This window comes from Pollachius pollachius (assembly GCF_949987615.1).
Source record: "Pollachius pollachius genome assembly, chromosome: 4".
Taxonomy (NCBI): domain Eukaryota; kingdom Metazoa; phylum Chordata; class Actinopteri; order Gadiformes; family Gadidae; genus Pollachius; species Pollachius pollachius.
In genome coordinates this window covers 28926373-28939671 of record NC_136937.1, presented here as the reverse complement: position 1 = coordinate 28939671, position 13299 = coordinate 28926373, and positions in this window count along the sequence as shown.

The window sequence follows — 13299 nt, the reverse complement described above, 5'->3', positions numbered from 1 at the left end:
CAAGCGTTGCCAAATGAGCAGCTAAATATATACATACTAGAGCTAGTTGTTTGGTAAAACATGGTCATGTTGGTGAGGTGTTCTGTCTGCGTGTTGCAGTAATGTGATGTTGAGGCTATGGAGAGATTTGGATCATTAGTTTCAGACTTGACGTTCTCTCTAAATAAGTTGCAACCTTTCTCTTTCAGGTTGTACTGGCCTTACTCTTTCTGGAGATGTCGGAGGGACGGTCCTATTTCAATGCAACTCAACAAAGACGGAAATAAAGTCTATTTCCTTTCAAGGAGGCACAGATTTTAAAAAGGTTATAATTGGATATCATGCTCCGACGAACAAGACCGAAATCCCTCGAACTGAGACCTACTTGAACCATGTGGATACAACTGTAACCTTTTGGAATCTAGCTGTCTTAGATGAAGGGACATATAAATGCATCATAAACCATGGGGTCGGCGGAGGAAAAACCGAAGACACCATAACAACGCTAAACATAGGCGTAGGCCTCCGTTCACTCATTCCCACTCTCAACAAGAACACTGTTAACATAAATATATAATACCTATTACATTCAACCACTCCAATCAGTTTGTTCTGAAATGCACAAATGTGGGCAGATAAACTTTATCTAAAGCATGTAACTTTCTCCAAGTTATTTTCAGACTTTTCAGAGGAATTTTAGATTTGACCTCTGGAACACATGTCAGGATGCAAATTTCTTTTCACTTTAGTCTCACTTTTCTACAGGCATTAAGGCGTTCATAATCAATTATGTTATATTTTTACACTTTTATTACGCATATATTATGTTACAGGTATACAAATGAAGCTCTCAGTTCACATTAGAGGTGCACTCTCTTTAGCGTAGTGTACAATCATTGGCTATACTTCATGTACTGTCCTACTTCGGTGCTACTGGCCCATATCATCTAATCTAATACATATCAAAATGCATGCTCTCAATAACAACACATCTTATAATACACATTAATCATATACACTTGCAATAGACCTGCTACTCTTATCCCAATACTCAGTATCTCTTTTACAGTTACTAGTCTAACTACCCATGCTAGGCACTTAAATACATGTTCACTTTACTATTACAGGGCCCACAGGCAAGTATAAGCATGTAACCTCAGCTATGAAAATACTGTCTCTTCTAAGTGTAGAATTACCTCTTCAAACATACTGTAAGTAAACTTTGGTAAACATAAATGCATAAACTCAAATGACCTAGAGCATTACAATAACATTACTCCAGACTGACTCCAGACTGTTCAACATCTCTAGTACTGCGTTCTTCAACTGTTCAGACAAATTTGCTTGGCGGAAGAAATGCAAAAGAAATCCACTTAAGTGAGTGCACACAAGATCGTTGAGCAAACAAACTAAAATAAATAACGCCAGTATACTAAAAGTTGTTGAGATTTTTCTTCTGTCTATGCAGGATGGTAAGCTAGATCGTTATGAATTTCATACTCACTCATGACTTAAAATGCAATCCCTACAGCATTTGAATGTACCAGTAGGCCTATTAGATAATACAGTTTTTCCTGTATTATAAAAACACTATACACACAATGGACCTGGAGAGTCTGTAAAATAACGACGCTTTTAAAGCAGGACCACCGATGCCGGAACAGCAGAATGTGCAGGGAGTGGAACTACAGGGCTTCAGGCGGAGAATCGGTGAGAGTCCTGTCAGACAGCAGAGTGCAGCAATGGGTGCCATTGGGACCACGGCCGAGAAGGAGACTGATATATTATTGAGGACAGGGACTTGAACTCACTTCTCTTACTCTGTGTGTGTGTGTGTGTGTGTGTGTTTACATAGCCTAATGGCAAAAGGGTAGGAGATTAAGCAAGGATGTCATGTTAACATCTAAGAGGCAATAATGCTGACATTTTAAGAACGCTGGTTAATAATAAAAATATTTTTATTCTATATTCTTGATCTTTATTTATTCCCGTAGAACTTAGTAAAAAAACAGGTGAGCCCATCGGAAAGCCCCGCCCCCAAATTAAAAAGTGTTATTCCACCAGGTGTCAGTGTGATTAGCCATCACAAGATACAAAATGCATTAGAGCATGGAAAATATGAAATTAATGTATGTTGGTTAAATAAACATACAGACATATATCTATATACAAATATTTTGTTTTGTTGAGGTGCGCGGTCATGTGGCCCTCTGATGGTGATGATGAAAAATTGTCATCTCTCTCTCCTATCTCTCTCTCACTCTCCTCATCTCTCTCTCCTCATCTCTCTCTCTCCTCATGTCTCTCTCTCTCTCTCCTCATCTCTCCTCATCTCTCATCTTCTCTCTCTCCCTCTCTCTCTCTCTCTCTCTCTCTCTCTCCTCATCTCACTTTTTTCTTAATTTCTTTTTGTAATTGGGTTTAATATAGTTAGGTGAAGGTTACCTAAAGCATGGTGGCGTTCGGCGATCTGAGCTGAATGCACGGCTTCAAGATCTCCCCGACTTTTCCGTGCTCGTCGGAGGACTGCGGCTTGGCAGTAGGAGAGGTGGTCGGATGGGGATGGAGTGTTGATCAGGGAGTTGTCAAGGCACAGGAAAATTGTATCGGCTATGGAAGCTGCCGTCGGGTTTCAAGTCTCCCCTGGTGAGACATGTCGTGGGTTACAGACGGCAAGTTCATATGACTTTTTTAGACGCTGAACTGAATTCAGTTTTCCTGAGAATACAATTCTGGGTGTTGTAAATGAAAAGCAGAGGGAATGTATTGTTCTGGAGGAGGGGACTAATGCAGTCAAAGAGCCAGCAGAGAGTGTTGAGGTTGGGCCCATCCCTACATCCGTCCGTGGACGGATGACCGAGGGCGTGTCTGACGTATAGGTGACTAGTCTTTGTAGACGCATACTGCAGCCAATCAAATCGCTTCCCGCTACGAAGCCGATGTGTGGATTTATATACAGAAGATGATGCAAACAACAGGTTCTTCCTGCTTGTTATTGCAATATGGATTTGCATGGAAATGCATTTGCATAACCGCGATCTGATTGGCCGACGGATCGGCCACTGCCTGAAAAGTTGAACATTTCAATTTTGAGAAATGTTCAACTTTTCAGGCAGCGGCTGATGAGTTTTTATTTATTTTTGGAAAGGTTTTTGAGAGAGGAAGGGGGATTTTATGTGTTTAAAACAATGGTGGGATCATGGCAAAGTACAGATAAAGCAGCTTTGTCAACAGTACACTCTCAATGTCTCTCGTGACGTCACCAAGTCTATGAAAGATCTGCAGGTAGATATAGTGGAGCTTCAGAGTTCTGCACAGTCCACAGGAAGTGGAGGCTGTATTGAGAACCTCAAATCTAAAAAAAGCCTTGCCGGCAGACCTGCTGGGCTCCAGAGCGCAGGGGGTGCTAGTCCGCTCATGTTTTCAGAGCGTTTCTTTAAAGGATTCCCCGTCCAAGTTCTTCTTCAGTCTAGAGAAGAAGAACGGCCAGAGCAGACAGATCCACGCTTTGAGCTCAGAGGACGGACAGCAGCTCACAGACACAGCAGACATATGGGGCAAAGCATTTCTGTGTGAGGCTTTATAGCAGTGAGTACCAGGAGGATGATGCTGTTTTTGACTCGTTCTGTGAGAACCTGCCCACAGTGTCAGAGGAGACCAACAGGGAGCTGGAGGGGCCCCTGACTGAGGATGAGGTGTTTGCTGCCTTGCAGGGTGTACAGGGGGGTAAGGCCCCCGGCATCGATGGGTTGCCCTCTGAATTCTACAGTGTTTTATGGGCTGAACTTAAGGAAGACATGCTGGGGGTTTTCTCAGAGAGCTTGGAGGACTCCTCTCTCCCACAGAGCTGCAGGAGGGCTGTGCTCACTCTGCTGCCCAAAAAAGGAGACCTGCAGGAGATCAAGAACAGGAGGCCCATCTCACTGCTGTGCATGGATTACATGCTGCTGTCAAAAGTCCTGTCCAACCGGCTGAAGAAGGTGATGGACTTACTGTGAGCCCGGCAGGTCCATTGTTGACAATGTGTCACTTATTAGGGATATTTTGGAAGTCTCCAGTGCTTTGGGATTAGATACTGGTCTGGTTTCTTTAGACCAGGAGAAAGCTTTTGATCGGATTGAGCACCGTTACCTTTGGAAAGTTTTAAAAAGGTACGGCCTCAGCCCGAGTCTGATAGCTAAGATGAAGGCCCTGTATGAGGACATTGAGAGTGTGCTAAAGATAAATGGTGTTTTATGCAAACCTTTTAAAGCAGAAAGAGGTATTCGACAAGAATGCTCCATGTCTGGTATGTTGTATTCACTGTCCATAGAACCCATGTTGCACAATGTTTGTGGTTTTATTGATGGACTGTTTTTACCTGATATTAGTACAAATTTTATTTCATCAGCCTACGCAGATGACATCATTATTTTTATTAAAAATCAGGACGATATTAATGAATTGGGCAAGATTGTTGAAACGTTTGGGAAGATCTCAGCTGCCAAAGTGAGCTGGGCCAAGAGTGAGGCGCTGGCACTTGGGAGGTGGCCTACGGGTCTGCCCTAGCTGGGGGGCTGAGCTGGAAGGGGGGGGGGGGGAGTCAAGAGTACAAATGGTAATTGTAAACTTTTTCTGGGATAAGTTGGGCATTGGGTTCCTCAGAGTGTATTATATCTTCCAAAAGAAGAGGGGGGGCAGGGGTTAGTTCACCTGGGGAGCAGAGCGGCGGCTTTCAGGCTGCAGTTTATCCAGCGGTACCTCTTGGGGCATGATGATGTCGTCTGGAGACAGGTAACAAGCATCATTTTAAGGAAGATAGCGGGCCTCGTTTTAGACTAATTTTTGTTTTTATTGAATTGTGTTTTTTTTCCTTTGTGTAAGTTGCCTCCTTTTTATTATGGTGTTGTCAAAGCATGGACCCTTTTTAAATGGGACGGACTGGGGCCCGCTGCGTCTCTGTTCTGGCTCCTGGAGGAGCCCCTGGTGTGCGGGGCTCGGCTGGACGTGCAAGATGGCAGCAGCCCTGGCCTCACCCAGCGCCTGCGCTCCACTGGGGTGGTCAAGCTGAGGCAGGTGGTGGACGTGGCAGGGCCCGTCTCTCTCTCTCTCTCCCCTCTCTTCTCTCTCTCTCTCTCCCCTCTCTTCTCTCTCTTCTCTCTCTCTCCTCTCTCTCTCTCTCTCTCCCCTCTCTTCTTTCTCTCTCTCTCTCTCCCCTCTCTTCTCTCTCTCTCTCTCCCCTCTCTTCTTTCTCTCTCTCTCCCCTCTCTTCTCTCTCCCCTCTCTTCTCTCTCTCTCCCCTCTCTCTCTCTCTCTCCCCTCTCTTCTCTCTCTCTCTCTCCCCTCCCTCTCTCTCTCTCCCCTCTCTCTCTCTCTCTCTCTCTCTCCCCTCTCTTCTCTCTCCCCTCTCTTCTCTCTCTCTCTCTCTCTCCCCCTCTCCCCTCTCTCTCTCTCTCTCTCTCCCCCCCCCCAGCCTGTCTCTGTGCGCGGCGCCCCTGGCCATGCGTGTGCCGGTGCGCTGCGTCTCGGTCACCAAGGAGCAGAGCCACGTGCTGGTGGGTCTGGACGACGGCAAGCTGATCGTGGTGGGAGTGGGCAAGCCGGCCGAGGTGAGGAACCCGGCGTGACCCCCGGGAAAGGACATGGTTTACAACACACAAACACACACACACTGTTATACAGAGAAGCCAGGTGTGGGACGTGCCATCGGTGGGAGGGGGGGGAGACAACAAACCTTCTTGTGAAAGAAAGATAAAAGGCTTTTTTAATCCGTGAATAACTTTGTCCACTGGAAGGCTTCCGTAATTTACCCGAGCCACGCCCATGTTTGTACCTTACCATGATCTCGTTGTCTTCTAGCCAATCAAGTCTGTGCCAAGCTAGCCCGACCGCAAAGTATAGCAACCTCTGTGTAGCGCTGTGGTTGGACGCCCCCAAACCGTGTGTTTTCTTATGCAAGCTGAGTGGCCAGGACAACGCCAAAATAAACCAACTGTCCAGACTCTGTGGTCCACCTCCTCAAACCATACTAACCCCCTACGGGCCCCCCCAGAGCTGGTTCATATTATGACCAGGCTGATTATATAAATGTGTGTTTTTAGTTTCATCAAACTGGTGGGCATCCCAGTGTACCAAGAGCAGCACACACACGTAGTTGTATTTCCTTTGAACCGTTTTTTGGGATTGTTTTCATGTTTGACCACCAGAGCGCAGCAGACGCACCCATATCCGTGTGTGTGTGTGTGTGTGTGTGTGTGTGTGGTAAAACATGAAAGCCCATAGCATCACATCACCATAACATCTCATATCTTGATGAACATCAGATAGAAATATGCTTAAATTGGAATGTGTTTGTTTGTGTTTTATCTATTCTGAAAGTCTAGGTGGAAGTAAAAAAAAAATCTGAACAACTACATATGAACCTATATTAGCATATTCAATATGAATTCATAACTGTACTATACCTGTACCAGTACTTAATGTAATATCCAGTGTCTTCAGCAACCATTTGTAACCCATATGGAATATAGGGCTACTGAACCCTTTATTATTTAAAGATGCAATTGCATGTGTTCTCCAGTAGGGAGAGGGTCACCTTGAGCTGTAACACTGGACAGAGGACCTGAACATTGAAAATACAAGATCACTACCGTGAATTATATTGTTCACTTGAATCTCCGGTTGTTTTTTTTGTTTGATCCCAGGAAGATTGAATCTACGATGGCGAGCTTTGCCCAATAGAACTGTGGATGTGTTGGATACGGCGTGGCCAGCCGTGAACACCGCCACAGACGATTGTGAAGATTCATTCATTACAGATAAGACACAACAGATAGATACACATTAACCTACCCGGGTAGTTGTAAGAGAAACTGAAACACACATATCCGGATACCCCCCCCCCCCCCAAAACTAGACATTCGTTGACCAACTCCTGTCCGAAGGAGTACTGTAGCTGGGGAATCCAGCTACAAAGGACTTATTCTTTTGGTTTTGTTTGTTATTTTCAAAAGTTCTATTTTTCAATGTCAATGTTTGATGATAGAAGGCATTAAAATTGTTCATCTATTCAACTGACACCAACTCCCTTCGTGAGTCATTAGTGTTTAATTTCTTAAGGACCTGAACTGATGCAAGCATCCTATCTGTCCATTCCGGCTAAGAACACGGTTGCTACACATTCATTCTCATCTTCCTAAACATCCATATACCAAGAACAAAATCCACACTCATTCTACGACTGCTTGCCTAATTCAAATTTATTTAGTATTATTCAAGTGAAGCAGTACAATGAAACGAATCCCTGCGTGCTAAATCAAGTGCTATCACTAGTGTGTTCCGTGCTATGTTTTTCATCACCAGCACCAGGTCAACATGGAGGCCGTAGACATCAGGCCGCCACCGGGTAGGAACAGATGGAGGCCCTCAGGAGCTCACAGTCGACCGTCGTCCACCAACTCTACAAGAGGTACAAGAAATACAAGTTCATCATAAAGCGAGAGATAAATTGATTCTTATCTCTTTGATAAAGTACAGTGTAGATATGCAGGGTTGCCGACTTTGGCTGGAGTGCTTTCAGTGCGTACGTTGTTACGTATTTTAAGCACATAAGCTGCCCCCACATAGCCACAAGGAAGCAGGGTCGAACACACATGCTGCATTACCTCCACATAGCCACAAGGAAGCAGGATCAAATATATAAGCTGTAATTACTATACATAGCCACAATGGGAGCAGGACCCACATATAAGCTGAAATAACTACTCCAGCCACAGATGGCAGCACTTTTAGACAGGTGAGGAAGCCGGAGCCAATGTGTCACATAGGCCACGCCTACTTCACATAGGCCACGCCTACTTGATACAAATGGGGAGCGGGAGTTAGGGTTGGATTTAGTGATTAGTTTCCATGATTCAGTTTGAAGCATTCAGTTCGCCAAGAGGAATCGTTCACGAATCGTTCGTTTGTTCGTTCAGTCGATTCGTCGTTTCCGGTAGCGGTGAATCAAGTCATGCACAGTTCTCTGAGTCAGTCAGACTCAGCCCCTCCCTCGTTCGTTCGTTCAGTCGAGTTTCCGGTAGCGGTGAATCAAGTCATGCACGGTTCTCTGAGTCAGTCAGACTCAGCCCCTCCCTCGTTCGTTCGTTCAGTCGAGTTTCCGGTAGCTGTGAATCAAGTCATGCACGTTTCTCTGACTCAGTCAGACTCAGCCCCTCGTTCGTTCGTTCGTTCAGTCGAGTTTCTGGTAGTGGTGAATCGAATCATGGAATGCACGGTTCTCAGACTCAGCGCCTCCCTCGTTCTCATGCTCAAACGTCAACATTACAACTTTAACCAAAAGCAGCGGGATGGGGATGTAGTTGATTATCGGATGTTTAACATATCAGCAATATAATAGACTTGATTTAGCAATGATAGTGGGGGTCCCGGATGTTTTAGCCTCTCATAAACAGAACCCTGTTCAGCCCAAGAATAAATCTAGCTGCCAAAAATTAACATTGCCTTCAAAACGAGAGCTGGTTAATAGTGAAAAATGCATTAAACTGTAATCAGAAAACTCGGTTATATGCTATAGACCCTATAGCAGGGGTGCTCACACTTTTTCAGCATGCAAGCTACTTATAAAATGACCAAGTCAAAATGATCAACCTACTACAAAAATGATAAACATATTTATTCATGAATATATTGAGAATTCTCTATATGTACAATGTATGTTGATGTCTCTTGCATAACAGCATGAGCCCATATTGCACAACACAACACAATTAACCGTGTACATTTTTTGTCATTACCTTATTCTGATGACTTGCACTGAATGGAATCAGCCAGGGATGCATAGTCTGGACAGTAGCTGCTGACAGCCAGCCTCAAGCACACTTCCAAATGATCATCAGTTACCTTTCCGTATAAAAGTGATACGTTTTTGGCTTCTTACTCGGTCCAGCTCCCCCACTCATTTTTATACCCTTTCTTAAGATTAAGAGAAAAAACGAGGGCTAAAAATTGGAGGCTAACTAGGCAACTCGCAAGCTTTTTTTAAATTTTCCCGCACTTAGTGCCGTTGTTTGCGCATGCGCAAATTTCATGATGATAAGCTGACGTCTATTTTTTTAATGATGATTTTTGTTTTCCTTCAATGCCATGCGATCTACCCACGCTACCTTTGCGATCGACGTATTGGGCACCCCTGCCATATAGGATCTGTGGTATAAAGGCTGGTACGAATTTCTAATTACAAATATGTACACTTATAGACCGTTGCGTTCCCATTGAAGCGAATGGCGCGGTGACTAGTCTTCACAACGAGAGCTGGTAAGTTGTAAAAAATGAAGTAAACTGTAATCAGACAACGTGGTTATATGCTATTGTAATGACCTCGCGGTGACATAACGATGTCCAGTCATAAGTACTTGAAGGAACTTTAATGTAGCAAACCAGGTCACTGAAACCCGTAACCAAATGCAAAAAGCCACACTAACAACAACCGGTTACCCGGGAAACCCCTCAACCTGGTCCCTTCAACGTGCAAGCCCCCAACCTCCTGTTCTCCCAAGGCCCTCCCCCAGCTGACCTGATGATTCGCCCCCCACACTGATTGACAAGAAGAACATTCCAATGCATGCACATAGAACAACTGGCATAACGGACAACGAAATACAATGCAACACATAACACACAAACTCTATAAATGTCCCAGGGTCGCTACACTATAGACCCTAGAGCAGTGGTCGGCAAATAGGGGCCCCATCTATTCTGTCCGGCCCACGAGATGACGTTAATTTGATGTAAAAATAATAATAATAATAATAATTAATTTAAAAAAATATATTTTCAACCCCATATTTAAAAAAAAAAGCAATCCCATCAATTTCGAAACATTTATTGAGGTATAGATGATAGTCCTAAAGTGACAAAACAACAGGTGGAACATCTGTGCAGTTATCCATGACGCACAGGTCGGAACGGTATTGGCACGCGAGTGCGCGTAATCTTGTGCAAAAAAAACGCAAAACTGTCCCGTCTCCCTCCTCCAGTGGGCAAGCTAAAAAATAGTCTACGTTTCGTTAAATTAACAACATAACAAGGTCTGCTCAAATGTGAAATGGCCCAATTAAAATAAAACTTAAAGAAAGTGAAAGATGAATGCACATTGTCCGCGTGGGAGAAGGATCTGCGCTGCTCCTGAATAAAGACAGAAAAAAGGAAATTTACAATTTAAATAAGATCAAACAATATAACTGGGCATTTTTTTTAGGCCTACTATTTAAAAAGGCCAGTAGGCTACTCACTTAATGGGAAAAGTGGCTCCTCCCTTCGGTCGCAATTTTGTGGATGTCGGCGACAGGGATGTCACTTTTATTCTCAAGCAGTTCTCCAAGCTTGCATTGGTCAGACGGTTCCTCTCGTGTGTCTTGATTGCATTCATTGACGAAAAGCTGGACTCACACGTGTAGGTAGATGGAAACATCGTCAGCACATAAAGGGCAAGTTTCTTGATACCCATGTACTCTTCTGAGCATCCGATCCAGAAATCCTCCACGGAATGCGCACTAAACGCATCACGGACGAGGGAGCTTGACTGGAAATCGATGAGCTCCAACTGAAGCGTTGCCTCGTCCAACGAGCTCATGGTTGTTTTGGCCAGTGAGGAGAATTCCTCGCTTCGCGTGGACAATGGGTCGCGGACAAAGCCAACAATTTCCCTTGGGACACAGTAGTCTCGGAACCGCGACTGAAAGTTGTCCCGTAGCTTGTCAAGGAATTCAGTCATAATTCCTGTCACTGGCCCCCTCCCTGTGATTTTAATGTTGCAAAGTGCAAGAGCCTTCCACTTGCTAGATCAGACTGGAACAACTCCAGCTTCCTTGTAAACGAATCCATCTTCTCGATCAGGTCCACAATGGTTTTCCCTCTCCCTTGTAGTTGCAGGTTCAGCTGGTTAAGATGGCCAAAAATATCAGTTAAAAACGCGATGTTTGAGATGGACATTTCACCTTCTAGAAAGGCCAGGTGATCGTCTGAAGCACGCATCTTGCTCATTCGCAGGAAGGTTTTCACTTGATCTAGTAGCGCACAGAAGCGCTCCAGTGCCTTTCCTTTACTTAACCAGCGCACGTCATTGTGAAGTAGCAGATCTTCGTGGGCAGGCCTCTGACTCAGCAACAAGTTGGCGAAAAAGACGGTGCTGTGTGCTTGATGCACCCCGGACAAAATTAATGACTCTCATCACTTTATCCATGACACTCTTCAGCTCGCCACTGAGTCTGGCGCACAGGACACTCTGGTGAATTAGGCAATGTAGTGAGTGCATTTGTGGTGCTATCTCCTTCAATCGGGCCACCAGACCTCTGTGGCAACCAACCATGGCAGGTGCACCGTCTGTCACGATGAGGTTTATTTTCTCAAATGGTAGTGCATGTTGTTTAATCAATTCCTCCACTTTGGCAAACATAACATCCCCAGTGGTGTTCCCTTCTAATGGAATTAGAGCCAACAACTCCTCCCTGAACTCCTTCCCATCAAAATACCGCACGTATATGCACATCTGACTGATATCAGTGTTGTCTGTACTCTCGTCAATGGCAACGGAAAAGTAGTTGGCCTGACTCAGGCCTCTCATAATTGATCCGCGCACATCGTCAGATAGGCTCTCTATGCGTCGGGAAGCTGACCTCGCTGAGAGCGGCATTTGTTTCACTGAGGCAATCACTCCATCCATTGACTTATCTGTAGCCAGCTCCTCCTAAACAGCCACCATCACTTCCTTAAAAACCTCTGCGTCCGTAAATGGTTTGTTGTGACGGGTAAGAACCCATGCTGCTTTAAGGGACGCACTTGTAACCCTCTGCTGCTTGGTGAATGACCTGACAAGTATTTTGTTGCTGTGTGCATATCCAGCCTCCAATGCTTTAATTTTATTTGTTCGCACCTCTGTCCCAGGAGGATATGCGTTTTTGAACTGGCCATGTTTTGTCTCATGGTGTCTTCTGATGTTATATTCTTTGCAAATGGCAACAGCCTCGTTGCAAATGAGACATGTAGGCTTGGCATTAATAAATGCAGGCAGGATAAACGCATACCTCTGCTTCCATTCTTCTTTGTAGGTCCTGCATTCTGAATCAATTTTTCTTTTCAAGGCTTTCGACAACGACATTTTGCATCGATAACTAGCATAGCAATGTTCAGCTAATCATTTTTACACGTCATCTAAAAGAATATTTGTATACGGCAGGTTGCTAGGCAATCGCCTGTTTCATGAGCGACGACACGAGATGCAGCAGGCGGCATAAAAACAGCGAACATAAGCAAATAAACGTTTTAATGGAATTAAATTAAATGCGTTTTAAAAGTTAGATGATGTTTATTTTATTTTAATATAATAAAATAAATAATAATTTAAATAGTAGACCCCCCCCCGCAAAAAAAAAAGCTATGGCCCGCGATGCCATTGTCTGAAAAAAAATTGGCCCGCGTCCAAACGTAATTGCCGACCCCTGCCCTAGAGTATCTGGTATAAAGGCTGGGACGAATTTCAAATGATAAATATGTACACTTTATGTTGAAAGTATACTGTCGCGATTCCTATTGAAACGAATGGCGCGGTGACTAGTCGTCACAACGAGAGCTGGTAGGTTGTGAAAAATGTGTTATAAAGGTTGGGACGAATTTCTAATTATAAATATGTACAATGTATCCTTTAAATACTTCCATGCAAAAGATGGCCGATGTGAATTACAGATAGCTCGCTCACTAGGCCCATTTGTTTTTTTCCCCAAGAAACCGGTTGATTTCTGTCTCTCATTGGCTAAAATTCAACGAGATTGTCCTAGACTCAGTCCTAGAACAGCATACGATTGGCTGGCTCTCGTGAGTCGTGACGTCTCTCAGTCGGTCCCGCCTCACCACTCACACAGTAAGTGAACGAACTGTCAACGAGTCAGCGACTAGTGGGTCTGGGAGGAGTCGAGTCTGAGAACGAACGAGACGAACGAGAGAGAGGAACCAGTTCGGTTCGTTCGTCTTAACGATTCGTTCATTCGAACTGATTCGTTCGCGACCGAGCCAACTCCCGCCTGGAGTCAGATGAGGTCAGAGACATATGGCAGCCCCGTTGAGAGTCCCGGGGGAAGCCCCCCGGGGCTGCGGTATTTCTCTCTACGCGTGTTAAATACAATTCCCTCCTTTTGCTTCATAGTAACCATACCGAAATACTTTAACAAATAAAGTGAGTTAAAAGCGACCCGGATTGAACTAGGCCTACTTTCTTCAAGAACACGACAACGTGCAGAGCGCGCAATTAGTTTATTGATTGCACTATAAAATTGGATAACAATCAAG